The 23556-nt window shown below is 42.4% G+C and overlaps 1 long non-coding RNA gene and 4 other non-coding genes across 6 annotated transcripts; all 5 read left to right on the top strand.

Moving 5' to 3' along the window:
* The first annotated feature begins 12369 nt into the window (after nt 1–12369).
* Nucleotides 12370–18390, top strand: LOC144529014 (uncharacterized). Of its 2 annotated transcripts, none has more exons than XR_013502949.1 (8): nt 12370–12458; nt 13364–13435; nt 14721–14745; nt 14911–14952; nt 15815–15877; nt 17404–17466; nt 17830–17876; nt 18188–18390. It is a non-coding gene; the product is annotated as an uncharacterized LOC144529014 (long non-coding RNA). The 2 variants fall into 2 exon arrangements; XR_013502950.1 differs by having other exon boundaries at nt 14706–14745.
* LOC144529488 (small nucleolar RNA Z40) lies at nt 14777–14847 on the top strand. The gene has a single exon (XR_013502995.1). It is a non-coding gene; the product is annotated as a small nucleolar RNA Z40 (small nucleolar RNA).
* On the top strand, nt 15125–15262 carry LOC144529491 (small nucleolar RNA SNORA8). Its single transcript, XR_013502998.1, has one exon. It is a non-coding gene; the product is annotated as a small nucleolar RNA SNORA8 (small nucleolar RNA).
* LOC144529490 (small nucleolar RNA SNORA8) lies at nt 16791–16916 on the top strand. Its single transcript, XR_013502997.1, has one exon. It is a non-coding gene; the product is annotated as a small nucleolar RNA SNORA8 (small nucleolar RNA).
* Nucleotides 17503–17636, top strand: LOC144529499 (small nucleolar RNA SNORA18). The gene has a single exon (XR_013503005.1). It is a non-coding gene; the product is annotated as a small nucleolar RNA SNORA18 (small nucleolar RNA).
* Nucleotides 18391–23556: the final 5166 nt, after the last annotated feature.

Genomic DNA, 23556 nt, shown 5'->3' with positions numbered 1-23556 from the left:
GGAGAGAGGTATGCCAGCGCCCCAAAAAGCAGCACTACAAGTCTGCTAGACCTCTGTCAACACTGCACGCTGGAGCACCCATCCACTTCCAGCAGGAGGATGGACGATGGACACCTGCAACAGTCATCCAACCTGCAGAGACCCCGCAAAGCTACCACATAGAAACCAGCAGCAGACAGACCCCTTAGACCCAACTAACGACATCTCCTCAACAACAAGCACACATCTGTCACACATCAGCCCGAGGTCAGCAAGGACAATTTGACCTCTGGACAAACAGAGACAGAGGAGTAACATCTCAAGAAACATTTGATAAAGTTATGCAGGTTTATCGTTTCCATGTGTACTATTGTATCCCGGGACCCAGAAGAAGGAAAGAAAAGGGTTATTTTGCACTTGAAGGACAACTGCACAGGCAGAGGGACTTTGGGACAATACAGTGTTATATGACATAAGATTGTCAATTCCTGTCTTAAAGTAACTTGAAGTAACAGTTATTTTACTTTTTGAATTGAAACGAAAATCGAAAAAAACATGCTATTTCTGTTTGATCGTTTCTTGGTTCAAATGCAAAAACAAACTATCACAACGCATATGGACCGTCTATGATAGTATCCAAAACAGACTTAAGCCATTTGGCAAAGACAACTGCTAACACCTTGCATCTATAGGACACCAATTATAAATAAGTAGTACATCTTTTTTAAGGTTTCGGAATAAGTGGGATTAAGCCTTGAGTTAATGTTAGAGTGAAAGATTCATTACATATAAATTACTTTCTGTGAAAACCTTCAATAGAAATGGGGCCAAATGTTACAAAAGCTTGATAAAATTCTCAGATTCCATTTGTTATGTTTTAGGCTACTGAAGGAGTCAGTCATCTCTTGTGAAGTCAAAGGTTTAACCTCGATTATGTCCAAGAAAGTGGTTGCACCCTTTTCACAGTATTGAGAAAGCAGGGCTCTTTTGAAACGAGCCCCAACATTGGAAACAGCTGTTCCTGGCTGTTCTCACAAAGATACGAAAAAAGAAAAAGGCACAGGTTGCTTTTGTAAGAGACACATCTCACGATCTAGGAATGGGATTTTCAAGGGTCTATTATTGGTCCTATAAATCAGGCCATAGGAGAGGTGGAGCAATCTTAATATACAAAATAGTCCCATTAGAAAAACTCTGAGGTTTCAGACAAGGAAGGGAGATATATCTGTTTTTCGGGAAAAATGGATGATTCTGTCATAACATTGTGTAGTATGTATGCTTCCGCTGGAAGTGAGTGTGCTTTTTATAGAAAATATATTTGATTTGAGGATTGGGGCCACAGGAAAAGAAATATAATTTGGTGCTCAGAAAAAGAAAGAAAAACAATTACCATTAATACATCTTATATTATAAATCTGAAAACAAGAATAAAGAAAATTTGAAATGAAACAAAAAAAAAAAAAAAAAAGATATTTGCTAAACAGAAAATTACTAGTCTGGCTCAAAATCAACTAAACATTTGGCAAGGAAGCTACAAAAACAACGACCAACACAATATATAAAATAAGGGAGCCAGAGTCTAAATACAATGTAAAAAAGATGAAATTCAAAAAACATTTAAAAAGTACTACGAGTCCCCATATACACAACCTTGTTTAGCTGATAAGCAACACATTGGAGTTCCTTAATTCTCTTACCTGTTCTATCAGAGGAGCAATCCAAATATTAACAGCTATGATGACTAAGAGTTAAATAGTCGCCTGGCCCAGATGGTGTTCCACCACAGCGGTTTAAGGCTTTTCGACTTCTTCGGGCCTGCAGTTTATCCTTTCAGGGTACTAAAATGCCTCCATCTTGAAGCAAAGCGGTGATCTCAATCATCCCAAAGGATGGAAAAGATACATTAGAATGTGTATATTGCCCCATTGCACATTTGCACATATCTGTTTACGCGCTTTTTCACTTTGCATCTGCCCTGGCATGCAAAACTGTACAGGTGCTGGTCATATAATTAGAATATCATGAAAAAGTTGATTTATTTCAGTAATTCCATTCAAAAAGTGAAACTTGTATAATGTATACATTCATTCCACACAGACTGATATTTTTTTTTTCAATTTCTTTTAATTTTGATGATTAGAACTGACAACTAATGAAAACCCCAAATTCAGTATCTCAGAAAATTAGAATATTGTGACAAGGTTCAATATTGAAGACACCTGGTGCCACTTTAATCAGCTGATTAACTCAAAACACCTGCAAAGGCCTTTAAATGGTCCCTCAGTCTAGTTCTGTAGGCTACATAATCATGGGGAAGACTGCTGACTGGACAGCTGTCCAAAAGACGACCATTGGCACCTTGGACAAGGAGGGCAAGACACAAAAGGTCATTGCTAAAGAGGCTGGCTGTTCACAGAGCTCTGTGTCCAAGCACATTAATAGAGAGGTGAAGGGAAGGAAAAGATGTGGTAGAAAAAAAGTTTTCAAGCAATAGGGATAACCGCACCCTGGAGAGGATTGTGAAACAAAACCCATTCAGAAATGTGGGGGAGATTCACAAAGAGTGGACTGCAGCTGGAGTCAGAGCTTCAAGAAACCACCACGCACAGACGTATGCAAGACATGGGTTTCAGCTGTCACATTCCTTGTGTCAAGCCACTCCTGAACAAGACCCAGCGTCAGAAGCGTCTCGCCTGGGCTAAAGACAAAAAGGACTGGACTGCTGCTGAGTGGTCCAAAGTTATGTTCTCTGATGAAAGTACATTTAGCATTTCCTTTGGAAATCAAGGTCCCAGAGTCTGGAGGAAGAGAGGAGAGGCACAGAATCCACGTTGCTTGAAGTCCAGTGTAAAGTTTCCACAGTCAGTGATGGTTTGGGGTGCCATGTCATCTGCTGGTGTTGGTCCACTGTGTTTTCTGAGGTCCAGGGTCAACGCAGCCGTCTACCAGGAAGTTTTAGAGCACTTCATGCTGCTGACCAACTTTATGGAGATGCAGATTTCATTTTCCAGCAGGACTTGGCACCTGCACACAGTGCCAAAGCTACCAGTACCTGGTTTAAGGACCATGGTATCCCTGTTAATTGGCCAGCAAACTCGCCTGACCTTAACCCCATAGAAAATCTATGGGGTAATGTGAAGAGGATGATGCGACGCTCCAGACCCAACAAAGCAGAAGAGCTGAAGGCCACTATCAGAGCAACCTGGGCCACGCTGCATTGCTGCAGTCATTCAGGCAAAAGGAGCCCCAACTAAGTATTGAGTGCTGTACATGCTCATACTTTTCATGTTCATACTTTTCAGTTGGCCAACATTTCTAAAAATCCTTTTTTGTATTGGTCTTAAGTAATATTCTAATTTTCAGAGATATTGAATTTGGCATTTTCATTATTTGTCAGTTATAATCATCACAATTAAATGAAATGAGCATTTGAAATATATCACTCTGTTTGTGATGAATGAATATAATATACAAATTTCACTTTTTGAATGTAATTACTGAAATAAATCAACTTTTTCATGATATTCTAATTATATGACCAGCACCTGTATTTTCTCCCCACCATTGTTGCAATACCTTGTTGTCCGAGGCGGATGGCAATTGGGAAAGTCTGGACTTTTCCCGGTGGGCTGGTAGTGTTTCGAGGCCATGAGTCTGATTGTCCGCAGCCGCTACTCGGCCGCTGCCCGCTACCGAACGATTAAAAGTCAGCACTCAGCTAAGGATAATGTTAAAAACAACAGACAAAGCCAGAAATCTTGGTGTAGTCATGGACTCAGACCTGAATTTTAACAGCCACATTAAGACAATTACAAAGTCAGCCTATTACCACCTTAAAAATATATCAAGGGTCAAAGGACTTCTGTCTCAGCAGGATCTGGAAAAACTTGTCCATGCTTTTATCTTCAGTAGACTTGACTACTGTAACGGTGTCTTTACAGGTCTCCCTAAAAAATCAATCAGACAGCTGCAGCTGATTCAGAACGCTGCTGCTCCAGTCCTCACTAAGACCAAGAGACTGGATCACATCACTCCAGTTCTGAAGTCTCTACACTGGCTTCCAGTGCCTCAAAGAATTGATTTCAAAATACTTTTGCTGGTTTATAAATCACTAAACGGTTTAGGGCCAAAATACATTTCTGATCTGCTACTACACTATGAACCACCCAGACCTCTCAGGTCATCTGGGACAGGTCGACTTGTTGTCCCCAGAGTCAGAACTAAACAGGGGGAAGCAGCGTTTAGTTTTTATGCTCCACATATCTGGAACAAACTCCCAGAAAACTGCAGGTCAGCTGCAACTCTCAGCAGACCTCAGCAGACTCTCAGTTCTTTTAAATCAAGGCTGAAGACCTATCTTTTTGATGTTGCCTTTCTTTAAATAAGCATTGTTGACACTGTATAACAATCTATATACGCATATAAAGAGAAATTCCTAAAACAAATAATAGAATTGAATTTATGATTATTCCGGTGACATTCTTTTGCAGTAACGGACATATCTCTGATTATTTCTCTGATGCAGGCATGACAATAGTTGACAGAAGAGACAGACGTTGGGCTGGTCAAAAGTTAGTCGAAGTAACTAACTAATTTAGGCAGAAGGCCTAAAAAGAAAAAAATAGTCTATAAACACTCTGAGCGAGTTCTTGACTATTTAGAGACAGACTGCAGAAGAAATAAAATAGTTTAAGAACACGTTCTGGACTGCAGGGCTGTACCGGGTTTTACAAGGTTTGAGAAGAAAAGAACTAAGCTTTGTGGTGACGACCACATCGAAAATGATAAGAGTATACTCAAGGAAAAGCTTCTGTAACTATGGGGAATGAAACCTCAAAGCCGTGTGAAGCTTCTGGACCCAAAGTGGGTGAGATGGTTAGAAAATATTGACCAGACTGCTGGAGATATCTTTCATATTGGTCAAAAAGATTTGGCTTTCCAAAAACTGGATCACTGAGTCCAGGAGAGTTATTTTATCTGCTTTTACATATTGAACTGTTTTAACTGCTCTTCAATGTTTAATTTCTTATACTGCACTGTAACTTTTTTATTTCTCGTATTTTATCTGTTTTTTTTATCTTTTAATCTGTTTTCATGTAAATCTGTTTTTGATTTTTTAATCTGTTTTTATGTAAAGCACTTTGAATTGCCCTGTTGCTGAAATGTGCTCTACAAATAAAGCTGCCTTGCCTTGCCTTACCCGGCCGCTGCCCGCTACCCGGTCGGTTGATGTTTTGGTCCCACTCCGCCGCTGCTTGTTGCACATCTACTACTCATATCTACAAGTACCTTACTATTCAGACCACTACCTGCACTACTGTATACTAACTCTTTGCCACATTACAGCATTTTAGATAGTTCTGTCTATTCATGTATATTGTGCTACGACTGAGCAACATCACTATCTAGTCCACACTTCGCACAAACTGCACATTGACTCTTAACTTCATCCCAGCTGTTATCATTCTTATAGTCTTTACCTAGACAAATATTTGCACTAACTGTACATTGACTCTTACTATATTCAGCATTTAGACAGACTGTTCATGTTTACTGTGTTATTTCACTACTTCTCAGCATTCATATAGACTATCTATTTATATATACTGCGTTATAACTGATCACTGGATCCACATCACTATCTTGACCACAATTTAATTTGCACTAACTGTACTCTGACTCTTTCCTACATCTCAGCAGTGTTATAGACTGTCTCTTCATGCATATTATGTTATCACCATACCACTTTCGCATATCCATCGACTTACTTACACCTCACTTTGTGCCGGATTGGAACTGCCTACTTAATCTGTACCTTTGTAGCCTATTGTTTTCTGTTTTCTTGTACTTGAATATGAAACTATATGTTGTCTTGCACGCTTACGCTATTCTTGGTCAGGTCACCGTTGTAAATGAGAACCTGTTCTTAACGGCCTACATGGTTAAATAAAGGTTAAATCAAATAAAATAAAAATATATATACAGCTATCCTTGCCAAGGAATTAGAAAAGATTATTCCCCAATTTATACATAACGACCAGATTGGATTCATCCCACAGAGATCAAACTCATGACAACATCAGAAGATCTCTGCACATAATAAACCATATCCAACAAAACAAACTTGAAGCCTTCTTAATTAGCCTGGTCGCAGGACCTGGAGCTCACTGTTCAGATTTTTTTACAAGCTCTCACATTTTGCACCATATTTACTTTCATATCCACAGTGGGGACGGCAGACTGAAAGCTTTAAAGGCATTCACATAAATGAAGAAGATCACAAACTGGAATTGTATGCCGATGATATTTTGATCTATTTAAGTGAAGCCCTTGACTCATTTTCTCAATTAATGAACCTTTTAGAAACATTTGGTAGACACGCAATATACAAGTTAAATATACAAAAAAAATGCAAACTCTGACTTTTAATTGTGTACCCTCAAAACAGTTTAGAGAGAAATTTCACCTCAAAACTCAATATTTAGGAATATATTTGCCAAAAAAAGATCTCTACACTGGCAGAGGTGAATTATGGCCCTCTTTTAACAAAAATTAAAGATGACATACACAGATGGAATTCCATCTCTTTCCTTGGCCTCAGTCATAGCATTGACTCGGTATAGATGAAAATCCTTCCAAGGTATCTCTATGTTTTCCAAGCAATTCCTGTAGAAATCCCCCCTAAACAACTCTCTGAATTGAATAAGATGATTTCCAGGTTTATCTGGCAAGGAAAGAAGCCTAGGGTTAAAAACCCCACAACTCTTGAAGCAGGAAGGAGGAATGGCATTACCCAATGTTAAAGATTATTTCTATGCAGCCCCCGATTAGACCCTTAATTAATATATGTAACCCAACATTTCAAGCTAGGTGGAAAGATGTTGAACTCTCTATTATGAATGATCCCCCAATTCACTAGTACTGGCCCACAAAAGGGTGGGAAGACTCAGTGGTGGTTCTACATCAAATTACACCCTGGGCGAGACCCCCTCCTAAGCCCATTTATTTCTACTGAAAACGTCAATCTTTAACATGCCTATAGGATGTGTGTTGGCGGCCTGGGGGTTCAAAAATTGATTTTTAATTTTACAAGTCAGTCTTAAAACAAATGCACCTTCCATCCATCCATCCATCCATCTTCATCCACTTATCCGGGGTCGGGTCGCGGGGGTAGCAGCTCCAGCAGGGGACCCCAAACTTCCCTTTCCCGGGCCACATTAACCAGCTCCGACTGGGGGATCCCGAGGCGTTCCCAGGCCAGGTTAGAGATATAATCCCTCCACCTAGTCCTGGGTCTCCCCCGAGGCCTCCTCCCAGCTGGACGTGCCTGGAACACCTCCCTAGGGAGGCGCCCAGGGGGCATCCTTACCAGATGCCCGAACCACCTCAACTGGCTCCTTTCGACGCAAAGGAGCAGCGGCTCTCTCGAGCTCCTCACGGATAACTGAGCTTCTCACCCTATCTCTAAGGGAGGCGTCAGCTACCCTCCTGAGAAACCCATTTCGACCGCTTGTACCCTGGATCTTGTTCTTTCGGTCATGACCCAGCCTTCATGACCATAGGTGAGGTAGGAACAAAAAACTGACCGGTAGATTGAGAGCTTTGCCTTCTGGCTCAGCTCTCTTTTACATCTAACGGTGCGATAAATTGAATGTAATACCGCACCTGCTGTGCCGATTCTCCGACCAATCTCCCGCTCCATTGTCCCTCACTCATGAACAAGACCCCAAGGTACTTGAACTCCTTCACTTGGGGTAAGGACTCATTCCCTACCTGGAGAAGGCACTCCATCGGTTTCCTGCTGAGAACCATGGCCTCCGATTTAGAGGTGCTGATCCTCATCCCAGCCGCTTCACACTCGGCTGCGAACCGATCCAGTGAGTGCTGAAGGTCACAGGCCGATGATGCCATCAGGACCACATCATCTGCAAAAAAGCAGCGATGAGATCCCCAGCCCACCGAACTGCAACCCCTCTCCACCCCGACTACGCCTCGATATCCTGTCCATAAATACTACAAACAGGATTGGTGACAAGCGCAGCCCTGGCGGAGGCCAACTCTCACCTGAAAGCGAGTCCGACTTACTGCCGAGAACCCGGACACAGCTCTCGCTTTGGTCGTACAGAGAGTGGATGGCCCTGAGAAGGGACCCCCTCACCCCTGTACTCCCTGCAGCACCTCCCACAGTATCTCCCGGGGCACCCGGTCATACGCCTTCTCCAGATCCACAAAACACATGTAGACTGGTTGGGCATACTCCCAGGCTCCCTCCAGGATCCTTGCGAGAGTAAAGATCTGGTCCGTTGTTCCACGACCAGGGCGGAATCCGCATTGTTCCTCTTCAACCTGAGATTCGACTATCGACCCGAACCCTCCTTTCCAGCACCTTGGAGTAGACTTTACCGGGGAGGCTGAGAAGTGTGATACCCCTGTAATTGGCACACACCCTCTGGTCCCCCCTTTTTTTAAAAGGGAACCACCACCCCGGTCTGCCACTCCTTAGGCACCGTCCCAGACTTCCACGCAATGTTGAAGAGGCGTGTCAACCAAGACAACCCCCTCCACACCCAGAGCTTTAAGCATTTCTGGACGGATCTCATCAATTCCTGGGGCTTTGCCACTGTGGAGTTGTTTAACTACCTCAGCAACCTCCACCAGGGAAATTGATGCCAATCCCCCCTCATCCTCCAGCTCTGCCTCTACCATAGAGGCGTATTAGTCGGATTTAGGAGTTCCTCAAAGTGCTCCTTCCACCGCCCTATTACCTCCTCAGTTGAGGTCAACAGCGTCCCATCCTTACTGTACACAGCTTGGATGGTTCCCCCGCTTCCCCCTCCTGAGGTGGCGAACGGTTTTCCAGAAGTACCTTGGTGCCGACTGAAAGTCCTTCTCCATGTCTTCTCCGAACTTCTCCCACACACGCTGCTTTGCCTCTTTCACGGCAGAGGCTGCAGCCCTTCGAGCCCCCTTCGGTACCTTGCAACTGCCTCCGGAGTCGTCTGGGATAACATATCCCGGAAAGACTCCTTCTTCAGTCGGACGGCTTCCCTGACCACCGGTGTCCACCACGGTGTTCATGGGTTACCGCCCCTTGAGGCACCTAAGACCCTAAGACCACAGCTCCTCACCGCAGCTTCAGCAATGGAAACTTTGAACATTGTCCACTCGGGTTCAATGCCCCCCCCAGCCTCCACAGGGATGCACGAAAAGCTCCACCGGAGGTGTGAGTTGAAAGTCTGTCGGACAGGGCCTCCTCCAGACGTTCCCAATTTACCCGCACTACCCGTTTGGGCTTACCAGGTCTGTCCAGAGTCTTCCCCCACCCCTGACCCAACTCACCACCAGATGGTGATCGGTTGACAGCTCCGCCCCTCTCTTCACCCGAGTGTCCAAAACATACGGCCTCAGATCAGATGAAACGATTATAAAATCGATCATTGACCTTTGGCCTAGGGTGCTCTGGTACCAAGTACACTTATGAGCATCCCTATGTTCGAACATGGTGTTCGTTATAGACAATCCATGACTAGCACAGAAGTCAACAACAAACAACCACTCTGGTTTAGATCAGGGAGGCTGTTCCTCCCAATCACGCCTCTCCATGTGTCTCCATCATTACCCACGTGCGCGTTGAAGTCCCCCCAGCAGAACTATGGAGTCCCCGACTGGAGCCCCATGCAGGACCCCACTCAAGGTCTCCAAGAAGGCCGAATACTCCGAACTCTTGTTTGGTGCATATGCACAAACAACAGTCAGAGTTTTCCCCCCCACAACCCGCAGGCGTAGGGAGGCGACCCTCTCGTCCACCGGGTTAAACTCCAACGTAGCGGCGCTCAGCCGGGGGCTTGTGAGTATCCCCACACCCGCCCGGCGCCTCACACCCTGGGCAACTCCGGAGAAGAAAAGAGTCCAACCCCTATCCAGGAGTATGGTTCCAGAACCAAGACTGTGCGTAGAGGTAAGCCCCACCAGATCTAACCGGTAGCGCTCCACCTCCCGCACAAGTTCCGGCTCCTTCCCCCACAGAGAGGTGACATTCCACGTCCCCAGAGCCAGCCTCTGCTGCCCAGGTCTGGTCCGTCGAGGCCCCTGACCTTCACTGCCACCCATGTGGCAGCGCACCCGACCCCAGCGGTTCCTCCCACAGGTGGTGGGCCCACACACACACACACACACACACACACACACACACACACACACACACACACACACACATCCACCTGTGCCCCTGCCTGCCTGTGTTCACGTCCCGTGTATGCGCAGAGTGTCCGGTGCGCGATATTACGAATCCCATATGGACACGCCAAGACCCGCCCTTCAATAGCATTTATTGGCCAGGCATCGCGCAAGGTGAGAACGCAAGGTAACGTAACCCCATTGGTACAGTGCCAGACTGGAGCAAAGACCGCTATAGGAGCCGTTAGCGCGGATCCAACTGCCCACAGGCCTGGGAGTAGCCTAGCCTACACCATCCCTTTATCACTATTAAATCACTGTTCTGTATTATCAACGTTTCATTCCTTTGAAGACATTTGGCAGAGCAGCATTGTCTTTTTTTTATCAAGTTGGATTGCTTTCGTGAACTTCTACTATCTAGCCTAGCTACTTTTAGTTCTCAACACAGAGTCTGTTTCAGCCCCCCCCCTCTCCTTTCCCCTTCTCAGCTTCGGTGCATGGCGCCTGCAGCTTCAGGGGGCGCCAGTGAAATGAGAGATAATAGAAAAGTGCTCGTGCTGCCCCCCATGTGTCTTAAAAAAATGTCGCCCCGGGCGGCTGCCCTGGGAAGACTTAATGATGAGATGGAAAGCCCATGGATTAAAGCCCAACCAAAAATCTGGAATATGTTGAAAGGGGAGCATAGACTGGGCTGCAGATTGAAAATAATTCATTGGTGTGCCTATGTCCCTAGTTTTCCATCCTAATAAAATGGATTATAGATTCAAATCTTGAATCTCAAAAGGAATAACAACAATTTACTTTCTTACAGTAAGGGACAACTGGGACTTTGAGAGCCTGAGGAAAGAATATGGCCTTGAAAAACCAGATTTTTATAGATTCCTGCAGATACGTAACCATAACAAGCATAATATTAAAAATGGAACAGACTTTAACGATGCCATACTGAAGATATTTATTGGTGCCTACCAGAAAAATTCAAATAAGGGCCTCACATCCAAACTCTTTAACAGCCTTCTGACAAAAAAAATCCACAGAATACATTAAAGACAGGTGGGAAAAAGAGGGTAATCTCACTATATCACACGAGGTCTGGCTTAATGTTTGTACATTTCTGTGGAAATGTATCAACTCCCACATATGGCGGGAGTTTGGTTGTGTCTTATTCAATTTTTTATAACACCGAAACAGAAGGTACATATTGATGGAGGAGATACAAAATGTTGGAGACAGTGTGGATTTCAGGAGGAGAAGCACTGGCATATATTTTGGGAGTGCCCAGTCATAAGACCTTACTGGACCGAGCTTCACAAAACATTGATTGCATGAACATTGATTTACCCCTGCAGTTCTCTACATTACTTTTAGGAAATGCTGATTTCCATGCGAGACAGTCTGATGAGTATTTATTTGGTATTTTGACATCTGCCTGTCCTGTTTTCTTATTTTTGAACAAACATCACTGCAAAAGCAGCTATTGCTACTATTGTTGGTCAAATCTGTTTCTCCTCAAAAAAGAGCAATAATAACCACAATATAGCCGCTCAATTACTAAATAGATATAGGTCTCTGTTCCAAGTCTGGTCTCTTACTGGACTAGCTTTACTTCAGACTTGAACTGGAAGACAATCTGGTGCTTACCTTTAAAATATCTGATATCAAATAAGGTGTCTCTTTAAATATCATCAATTTTTTGCGATTTCTACAAAGATACTAAACGGACATGAATGTGGACTTCTCCTTTATTAAAGTGGTACTGTCAGTAGGTTTCTAAAGGCTACCGACATGAATATTACTATATTCTACTCAATCTGTCAGACCAACGTGTAGGCTGTGGTTTTTTTACACTTCCATCAAAACAAAGAAATATTAGGCTACATCATTCATTTGATAATGTTATTCGCTAAATTTCATATTATTAATTCTAAATTAGCCAACCACAAACCATCATTTTTAATATTCGAAAATAAATTCAAACATTACTTTTATCAGTTCAATATTCTAAAAATAAGAAAGCTATTAAAACCATTAATCTATGTACCCACTATAAGATATATTTGTGATCTCTCTGGCAATATGCATGTTCATGTATGTTCTTTATGTTCTTATTGTTGTTCTGCCTGTCTTTGAATTTTGTTTAAATAAAGAAGGAAAAAAAAGTAGTGGCTGCCGTAAGGCGGTTTGAACTGACGTAACTCATCCTATAAATACGTTGGCGGCACATCGCGAGGTCCTTTCATCAGCGCACCCTCTGTCTGTTGGAGTCATGGCTGTGTTAGCGGGCCTAGCTGAAGAACACGGAGGTAACTATAAATCATTAAGCGATCATACACGGCTCACATATACTGCACACGACTGCTGTGGATAAGTAGCGTTACGTTAATGTGATTTTTGATCTTGTGAAACGTGACGTCCTCATATTTTTGGCATCACGTTGTCCTCGTTAAGCTCAGCGTTAGCCTAAAAAAGCTAACTGCTAGCTGGCATGATCCTAAAATGGCTAACTCCTTCCCTAAGTATGTAAAAATACATGTGCAGACGTTAGGGCATTGGTTATGACGAGTCAAGTGTTAAACTAATCAAATTAACTCGTGATTGCAGGTCGTTAATCGAAAACGCAAGCAATTATTTTTAATTAAAACAAAACAAGCAATAATCAACACATAGGGCACCGACAAGGTCTCAAACGAAGATCGGTGGTAGTAGTAGTCTGGTTGCCCAATAACCAGAACTGGCGGTTCAATCCCAGGCTCCTTCTGCCACATGTCAGTGTGTCCCTTAGCAAGACGCTACACACACGAACGCACGCACGCACAGGATGTTTATTTGCAGATATAAAATCTCACTACATTGTATGTATGTGACAATGAAGAGTTTTTGGTTTTGTTTAAAAGTGAAATGCTCATCAGTCCAGATAACTGCATCAGTTTGCACTACCAGTCATGTTGTCCTAGCCACTGTGCAGACATGTCAGTGGGGCTGTCCTGTGCAGTGGGCTGATCCAGTACCACAGTGGCTATAGAACTTCAGGTTTTGCTTTCACCTCTGCACTGTTGGTTGCAGAACGGTGACAATGAGGCCTGGCACATTGACCCTCGGTTTACTGAAATGCATGAAAATGTATAGCACTTAACTAGGGTTACATGGTGCTTTAGAGGCATAGTAAGATTGGAATTTCTCCACATTAAAACCAACCCTTTTTTTGCAGGAAATGTGATCTCATTGCTGAATGAGATGGGGAAAAGTTGTCCTACAGTTTGTGCGTCCCCTCTGACTTGAGGTAAGTAGTTGTTCTCTGAATAGGTTAAAAATCTAGTCAAATGAAGAGAAATGCAATTGTATTTATAGTGTCAAATAACAACGGGTTATCTCACTACACTTTACAGATTAGTAGTAGGTGGACCGTACAGTTTCCCTTGAGCAAGCATTTGGTGCAGCAGTGGGAGGAAAACTTCTTTTAGGCAGAAACCTCGAGTGACCAGCATGAATCAGGTTGCCATGCACGCCAGTCTTGGCTCAAAGTTGACAATGGCTCCCAGTGCATGGCAACCTGAGACATGCTAGTCTGTAGGTGAAGACGTTGTCAGTGATATGGGTGTTTGATCGTAGACAAGTGCAGTGATAAGTTGGTGCTTCGTTGTTTTTCTTCATGTGAATGTGACGTGTACAGCAATGAGAATCCAGTGCAGGGATGGAACGACCTTGGTGGATCAAACCACTTCCTAACTTCTCAGTTTAGTATCTGGGAGAGCTGAGTCAGTAGTTAAAAACCAATGAGTGCCTGCTAGTTTGTCCAACAAGACTCTGGTCCTTAACATGCAGTAGTACAATGCAGAGCCCCAATTTAGGAACAAATTCATCAACAAAGGGAGTTGAGAATGGTGTGGTCTATATTCACGACGTTCCACTTCCAGGATTGCTCCAGTGCTGTTGGAAATTTTGCATATCGATTTTCTTCCGCTTTCATTATGTTGTAATTTTAAACTTTGGTGGATTCATGAGGACTCTGGTTACCTGCTCCTCAGATCTCTGCAGGGTAAATCCAGACAGCTAGATCTGTCCAATCTGAGTTTTCTGTTGCATGACTAAAACTACTTTTGAACATACACATGTTCCACCAAAACAAGTTCCTTCACAAGGCTGTTGTGCAGCTGCTCCGTGCGGCGCTTAGCACCACCCAAGATGATTGTGATTGGTTTACAGAAATGCCAATAAACCAGAGCATGTTTTTCTCCCATCCCAGAATGCTGTAGACTAGCCAGACCCTCCTCCTTGGCACTGGAGGAAGGTCTGGCAATGCGAGACTAAGAATGGTGTAAAGCGAACCCTAACAATGGTTACATGAAGTGGGAAAGGTTCATTACAGTCCCAGTTTGTTGGCACAGTATGAGCTCTGGTCCTGTCACGTGGGCCGTAGAGCTCTTACAGTGCATAGAGCAATTCATTCTCTTGCAACCCACTGCTGTGGACTCTGCAGCAGTGTTACTAATGAGAACTGACAGCTTTTACATTCATAAAAAGAATTGCTTTTAATCAGTGAATTTAAACAGTCCTATCTGTTGCAGGTGCTGAGGACCTCATACAAGCTGGGTAAGTTGTATTACAGGATAAATGTACCTTTGACTGTCATGATGATTGGCTAAATGTTCAACTGCTCTGAAGTGTGAGTGAAAGATGCCTCTCTGAACAACATGCTGTGTTGATAACTGACTGTGGTTCTGGAACACATTGTCACCTTGGTTCTTCCTCCTGCAGGTTTCCTCACTGCCCTCACCTTCAGCACTGATGCAGCACCATGTAAGTACAGAGATCATGCATTGACATGGCTTTTTTTTTTTCTTCCATAATTGCCACCACCGAGTGGTTAAACAAACTGGTGGCTGTTACGGACGATGTGATACAAGGATGGGGGGAAAAAACCCACCAGAACTAGTTGATCTGTAGGACAGTTAGACTAGTACATAGTGACAGCACTGTATGGTATCTGCAGCCAGTTGGTTCATCAGCTGGTATGTTCATAAGTCAGTGCTAGACAAACTCAACATGTGGCATCGTTGGTCTCCATGCTGCCTGTGTTTGGAGTCCTGGTATACTTGTTGAAACACAATGTCTTGACCCTGCATATGTACTATTCTTAACACACAGGACTATTATAGTGAATAGTAGTTATTCAATTGTCAGTGTCGCAAAAGGGAATTGGGTGCATTTCCATCAACTGCATTGGCGCAAATAAACTAGGCTACAGCTGGTTTTGTTAAAAGTTGGAGCTATAGGCTAGTTATTTAATGTCCAGATACAAGATGTGTTGGTGATCCAGGAAGATGCTGACAGCAGATACAGCTAATCAATCCTGCCAGTTAAATATTCACTACATCAAAGGTGTAATCATATCCTGCCTAGCTAGCAAATTTTCAATGAGGCAGAAACTACGTTTTTTTGTCCAATTGAGAATCAATTTCTGCCATTGCAATTCAGCTTTTCTAATGAGATACTTCAAAATGTGCATCAAAATATGGGATGGATAATGCATAAAATTAATTTGTGTAATTAATGAACAATAATTATGAAGGCTACTGGATTGCATTTTGTCCTGCCATATAATCAAACACAATGTCATGACCACACAACCAGTTTGTCATTATGTCCTGCCTTCTTCCAGGTTTCTGCTGCAGCAAAGGATGGCCTCCTTCTCCCAGGCTCCAGCAGGGATTGACCGTCAAAGGTGAAGTACTGACCTAAAAGTTGTTAGAGATTTGGATAAATGGTGTCTAGCAGTGAAAGCCAGGGTCTATCCCGGCAGACCTTTAACTGTAGGGCTGTGTTGGAAAGGTCTCAAACTGTTCATCTGTGAGTTCACTTTACCCACATCACACGTCACTCCCATGATCCTTGGGATATTACTGCAGGAGACATGAGCTGTGATTCATTAGAGTAGAAGCAGTTAATGCCCCTTTAAAACATACCTGTCAATGGAATTGCATGTAAAGGATGGCATTAGACAAATGATATTAAGAAATCTGTATATATAGGTGTGTTTGTATATGTATGTGTACATGTACATATATGTATACATATGTACGTGTATATATATGTACATACATATATGTATGTGTATAAAATATTTTTGATAAGTCACAGGACCAGCGAAAGTATGAAAACGACTTACTTATAGTCCGGAAAATACGGTACACGTTGCTTGGCCGTGGCTTGGTGGTGTTGCATTTCCTGGTTCTCCATAAACAAGATGACATCAAGGAGAGGGTTAACTTCTCCTGCTCCAGATTTCCCACCGTGGTCAGAACAGAGGAGACACTTTGGTTCTCTCACTAGGACTCCAGACTCACTAATTACTCTGAAGATAATCTCACACACACCGGCTCGATGCACACAAACGCACAAGTATGAACATCGGACCACTTGCGTAGGCTACGGTGATAGCTCTGAAATTCCTGTCGAAAGCATACTGTTTGTTTAATCCAGGGTCTGACTTTTCATTAAACAGTTGCAGCAATGTTTGTCTTCTGAAAACATAATTGCCTGCCTATTGACATGGACTGATACACTGCCCTCTGGTGGACAGAACATATACAACTTATACCTAATGTCCAAACTTAACTGGTACTGTACATAGTGACAGCACTGTATGGTATCTGCAGCCAGTTGGTTCATCAGCTGGTATGTTCATAAGTCAGTGCTAGACAAACTCAACATGTGGCATCGTTGGTCTCCATGCTGCCTGTGTTTGGAGTCCTGGTATACTTGTTGAAACACACTTATCCTTTTACATGCATCTGAATTTTAAAGAGCAGTTTTTTTTGTATGCAACGTCCACAATTTCCAGGTGGCTTTAGACTCGTGAACAAAATGATCTTAAGTTGGCAAACAACAAAACTGCATCACAGCCCACATCTGGTGAGGCTGAACAAATGATCATGTTATAGACGGCCGTTTTAAAAGAAACCTCCAGGTCAATGACGGTGTGCTGTGATTGGCTCTATTGGCATTTCAAATGTGATCACAGAAAATAAGTGACAAGTTGTATTAGTGGTTTACTCTGCAGTGTCAGACTGTTTTCTGTGGTCACTCTTTTAATGCAGCCAAATTAACAGTTATCATTTCCACATTTCTGTCTGACAAGGAAGATTAATCGTGGCACATTGTACACATAATCCAGCAGGCATTCCCAAGCTGCTTTGCTGCTTAGTCTTCATTTCTTAGACATTCTTCAATGAATCCTCATTGTTTCAGGTTTCTGCTGCAGCAAAGGATAGCCTCCTCCTCCCAGGCTCCAGCAGGGATAGACCATCAAAGGTGAGTGTTGAACTGAAAGTTAAGAGATGGCTAAGTGTTGAGGTCTATCCCGACAGGCCTTTAACTGTAGGGCCATGTCGTTGGAAATGCCTCAGAGAGTAAATCTGTGGTTTCGCTTTACCCACATGTTCACTACCATGAGCCTTGTGGGATATTACTGCAGAACATTTTTTTAAGTCAAATGATAACCAGAGTGAATTGGGAATCTGTTCCTCTTAGAACTCAATCCAAATTTTCCACACAAACTCTACTGTAGTGTAAAACAGTGGCACATTTTGTTTGTCTACATTAACATCACAGGTTGAACATGTTCAATTATTGAATGATGTAATTGACTTAATTACATAAATGTGAATGTTTCAGAATCCTCAAACAATCCTGGAGAAGGGGAGTGTCAGCAGCCTTTCACTGTAAGTAGTAAGTACATGTGCTTTCAGTGTTTGGGTTTGGTCATATACCAAGGCTTTCAGGACTTTCCATTCCTGACTTGCTGTGGAATTGACCAGAAAATAAAAACCATCCCACAGGTCTTCTGCAGCACCCTGCTCAGAAGACCTGTTGGGAACACTAGCTTCATTTTCTGTCACTCTTATGGTGCCATCTGAACATATTTGGTGTTCTGTAAAACTGTCAAGTGGAAGTGATGCATTTGTTGGATGACTGTAGCACCTTGGACATCTGTACTGTACCTAGTAACAACTGAATCGTTCTGCATTTTCAGATTGATGCCAAGTCATCGTTGAGCAGCTGGATGCACCGTCGGAACCTTGATCTGCTGTCACTCACTTTTTAAAAATGTAACTATTTAAATTTAATAAATGACAGAACTGTTAAAGGCAATGTTTGTTCACAGCATCACATTTAGCCTTTTCCCTTGGTCTGTTATCAATAACACAAAATATCAATAAATCCAATAACTCCAAACTCTCCTCACTTGTCTTTATTTTCTCATATCTATGAATATAATGTGCCTGAATGACAAATTTAATCAGCTGACGCTTTTATCCAAAGTGGCTAATTGTTTAACCACGTGGCATCCACCTGCCTTATTTCTTCAAATCTTAATGTGGCTTGACATTTTATGAAGCAGTTAAGATTCTGGGAAGCAAGCATCATTTGTAGACCAAATACTGCAGACATGACTTTTGCTGAGGTGGCCCTTTTATTGACACAAATTGTTGCTTAAATGGCATTTTTACATACTGAGCCATGTCTGTAATGACTCATGATTGTACAGGATGGAACAAGCTGGTCAAATGAGCATTACTTGATGATTGGGAAAGGATCTGCATTTTGCTGTAGAGGCTCATTTTGGAATAAATCCACATTTGAGAATTAGAACTTAAAAATGATTTTAAATGTAAACATGTAGGCCTGCTGTATTTGTCTGTTAGGAGGGTGTTGGACTGTAGCACAGTTCCTCCACCAGAGAGCAGAATGAAGTTTCTCTTAATAGTTTTGTCTGGTCTTTTATTTCAGCTCTGGCTTCTTTTGTGTCTCTGTAGTTTTGCATCTTTGTTTAGTGTATTTTTATTGTTTTGCATCACTTTGTTTTGACTTTCCAACAAGAAATATTAAGGGTTTATGGTGGGAGGTTCTCCTGATTGTATGTTTAAAGAAGTAGGTGAAAGTTCACAAAAGGGAACAATATGATCTCACAAGATCCAAAACAACTTCTAGTCCAATCCCCCAGCAACAACACTGAGCTGTACAGGTCACATGACACACGCAGCTGTGAAACTAGGAAGTAAATGTCACTTTCAAAGTCTATCCTTGATAAGCTCAAATATATATTCAAAACCTACATGAAGTCTTATGAACATTTTATTGGTGTGTGTGGTCAGCCAGAGGAAGCCACAGAGGGACTGATGTTCATTTAGTCTGGACTGCATGAGGCTCCATGTTGGAACATTGCAACAACAGAGTCCTACTAAAGGAACTCCCTCAAGAGTCTTGTTGTCCTGCCATCCCTCAACCCTCCTATCAAGTGTGTACAAAATAAAAAAAATGTGTATCTGTATAATGCATTCTAAAACAACAGCCCTTCAGTAAATACAACCTTTACACAACTTTTAAATGTTCAGCTCACACATGTAGCTTTTCACCTTAAATTATTGCTACCTTGGTTTTTCACTTTTTAAAGACATTCTGACAAAATACAAAGTCGCAAAAGGACAACACTGGTTATCCAGCACAGATACAAACAAACACATAGACACACCAGGGATGCAGCCATACACAGTCTGTTCAACCTAAACCACACAAAAAAGCTGTCTTCATTCCTCTAAGGAACTGCAAAAATCACATGCCTTTGCAACCCTTAAACATACTTTTACATTCTATGAAAAACTAAACTGTTGGAAGGGCTTGTTTGATGTTAGAGTGGATCCTGAACTGCGACTATATCCCGAGTAGTGGTGGGCGAATCGATCCAAATATCGATAATGTCGATACCAACGTTGGTATTGATATTGATCAATACCAGTGTAATGAGATGGATACTTTAGTTTTAGTTTCTCTCCAGTGTGCACCGCTGCAGTTTCATCAAAGAGGTGACCTGGCTGTCTGTGTCAGTGCTGCTCCTGTCACAGCGAGGAGCAGGTCACTTTGCTCCTCCTCCCCCCTCTTGTGATTTGATGTTGTACCGTCACGTGACTCAGCGGCGCCGGGCAAACTAACAAGCAAGTAGCCAGGCCCGGTGGCGGCTAGAAGCACACACAAGCAGGACAGAGACAGAGCAGAAGAATGGCAGAGAGGAAGAGGAGCGCCGTGTGACTATACTTTCAGGCCAAAAAGGCAAGCTGTATAATTTGTAAAAAGGCTGTAAGATACAGTGTTAACACAATTTATACAAGCATATGGGAATTCTGTCCTGGGTTTTAACTTATTAATAATCCAAAGGAAAAATCACAAAAACACTTAAAGGTCATGACAATGCATTCAGATTTAGCAACTTGATGATGAATCCACCTTAATTATTAAAAAGTATCGGTATTGTATCGTATCATATCGGCGATACTGTCCCTGATTTACTTGGTATTGGATCGATACCACATTTTGCAGTTTGGCACACCACTAATCCAGAGTGATCCCTGAATAACAACGGTACAAATTAAAGAGCACAATGATACTGGGTCTAAAGAGCCAATGATACTGGGTCTAAAGAGCCAATGATACTGGGTCTAAAGAGCCAATGATACTGGGTCTAAAGAGCCAATGATACTGGGTCTAAAGAGCCAGTGATACTGGGTCTAAAGAGCCAGTGATACTGGGTCTAAAGAGCCAGTGATACTGGGTCTAAAGAGCCAGTGATACTGGGTCTAAAGAGCCAGTGATACTGGGTCTAAAGAGCCAATGATACTGGGTCTAAAGAGCCAATGATACTGGGTCTAAAGAGCCAGTGATACTGGGTCTAAAGAGCCAGTGATACTGGGTCTAAAGAGCCAGTGATACTGGGTCTAAAGAGCCAATGATACTGGGTTTAAAGAGCCAATGATACTGGGTCTAAAGAGCCAATGATACTGGGTTTAAAGAGCCAATGATACTGGGTCTAAAGAGCCAATGATACTGGGTTTAAAGAGCCAATGATACTGGGTCTAAAGAGCCAATGATACTGGGTTTAAAGAGCCAATGATACTGGGTCTAAAGAGCACAATGATACTGGGTCTAAAGAGCCAATGATACTGGGTCTAAAGAGCCAATGATATGATACTGGGTTGCACGAGTGTCGCTCCATAAGAGACCATGGCAGTGCTTCTGCACCCAGAAGATCTAAAACCCAGTATGTCAGTTTGTGGAGGTTGGCTTCCCAGTAGTAATGCATATAGTTTAGCAAGGCAAGGCAGCTTTATTTGTAGAGCACATTTCAGCAACAAGGCAAATCAAAGTGCTTTACATGAAACATTAAACAGTTAAAACAATTAAAAAATGAAAACAAAGAGCGGTTAAAAACAATTAAAGAAATTAAAAACAGATAAAAGACGAGAATAAAATGTACAGTGCAGTATAAGAACAAGTTAACCAAGTCCAACTCTGGCCTCCCAGAGGACTTACGTTTTCTGTTGCAACTCAGGTTCCAAACCTGGCCTCCCAGAGGACTTATAAATGAACAGTTACTTAAAGATAGGTCTTCAGCCTTGATTTAAAAGAACTGAGAGTCTGCTGAGGTCTGCTGAGAGTTGCAGCTGACCTGCAGTTTTCTGGGAGTTTGTTCCAGATATGTGGAGCATAAAAACTAAACGCTGCTTCCCCCTGTTTAGTTCTGACTCTGGGGACAACAAGTAGACCTGTCCCAGACGACCTGAGAGGTCTGGGTGGGTCATAGTGTAATAGCAGATCAGAAATGTATTTTGGCCCTAAACCGGTTTATAAACCAGCAAAAGTATTTTGAAATCATTTCTTTGAGGCACTGGAAGCCAGTGTAGAGACTTCAGAACTGGAGTGATGTGATCCAGTCTCTTGGTCTTAGTGAGGACTGGAGCAGCAGAGCAAAGCCAATCCTCCCTCCTCTTTCTGTCTTTCCAAATAGTTCCTAAACGATTGTACTTTGTACGTGGTTGTATATACTGTAAATGAATATGCATATCTTTTCACTCAGCCTTTTATACTTCAAACTCAAATCTTTAGTTGCAATCAGGTTTTCTAATATATCCATTCACCTCTTTCTTTGTGGGGGTTTGGGGCAAACATGAGCTGCTCTGTCCCTATTAACACCCGATTCCTGCCACCCGTGCAGTGTGTACAGTTTTTCTATGCATGACCCCAGATAAGCTGTATAAAAGATTGTCGTGTTTGCTGTTATTGTGCTTTAGGGGTGCATATTATTCCCAGAGAAACTTTCAACTCAATTAGCACAAACAGTTGACACACTGTGAGCCTGGAGCTTTCTGGGCTCCTGGAGTTCAGATTTCTGCTTCGGCCAGTTGAGTATTCAGCATCGCAATACAAGAAGTGTGGTGATCAAATGGAGCAGGGTGGATGGTATAGAACCAGCAGCCTTTCACACATAAAATAATATAATACTAGTCATGTTTTCAAATGCTGTTTCCAAGGTCATGAATGAACTGTCAAGCTCAACTTTGAGGGCAGCATGGATGTAGAATCAAGGAAAGTCAACCCAGGCCCCCAGGAAGGGTGCTGGGCTTAGAAACCAATTTGTTATAGCGGCCAAATAGTGGAATTACAACTTCTGTGTCCATCATGTGATGCCATTGGGCCTAAAAAGACTTTATCAAATAGACTTACATGGTGAAAAAGACATCTGTAAATCAGTGGATACATTTTTTGAGCGTCACAACCCCTGCGAAATGATTCTTTTCGCTATCAGAATTTGATCCATTCGGTCCTAAATCTAGAAGAGTCGCACAATTTGAATCATTTAATCCTGATTTAAGTTAACGGAGCACAGATCATCCGGGTAACTTTATACACGGGAGTTGAACTTTTTTGGCTTCATGTGTTATTATTATACATCCATGTTCATGCACCACTGAGCAACTCTCATAGGAATGAACAGGGCTCTGCCTCGTATATCCAGGTCTTATTATACATCCATACCAACTGAGAATACTCAGCATGATGAGGCTGACTGTCTGATACAGTCAAACGCTCCAGATCCAGTCAGTAAGTGGAGCCTGAGTTAAGATTGTTTCATCAACTGCTGTTTCCAAGGTCAGGTATCAACCGTCAAGCTCGACACTTTTATAATTCAACCAGCACATTTCAGGAACAATTCAATTTTATTTATAATGCCAAATCACAACATGCTGAACATTCTGTCTTAATACTGAATCTGAATACTGAAATGTATTCTTGGCATTTCCCACAAAATGTATTTTAGTAATGTTGCATATGCTTGCTTTTTGTTATTGTAAGACAATGTGCTCTATAAACAAAGCTACATTGCCTTGCCTAATGCACTACGGCTGCATATGAACACAATAAGGTTGGCTAAAATGTTAACTGTGAGACAGAGTTGGTCAATAGTCAGTCAATAAATGTAATAACATTTACACATATAGCAAATAATGTATAAAATGTGTGGAGCCCTTTACAAATGCATCTTGTGTGTTCCTAATATAAAACATCAAT

The sequence above is a fragment of the Sander vitreus genome, chromosome 14, assembly GCF_031162955.1.
Source record: "Sander vitreus isolate 19-12246 chromosome 14, sanVit1, whole genome shotgun sequence".
NCBI lineage: Eukaryota > Metazoa > Chordata > Actinopteri > Perciformes > Percidae > Sander > Sander vitreus.
This window is presented reverse-complemented; position numbering and strand designations above follow the sequence as displayed.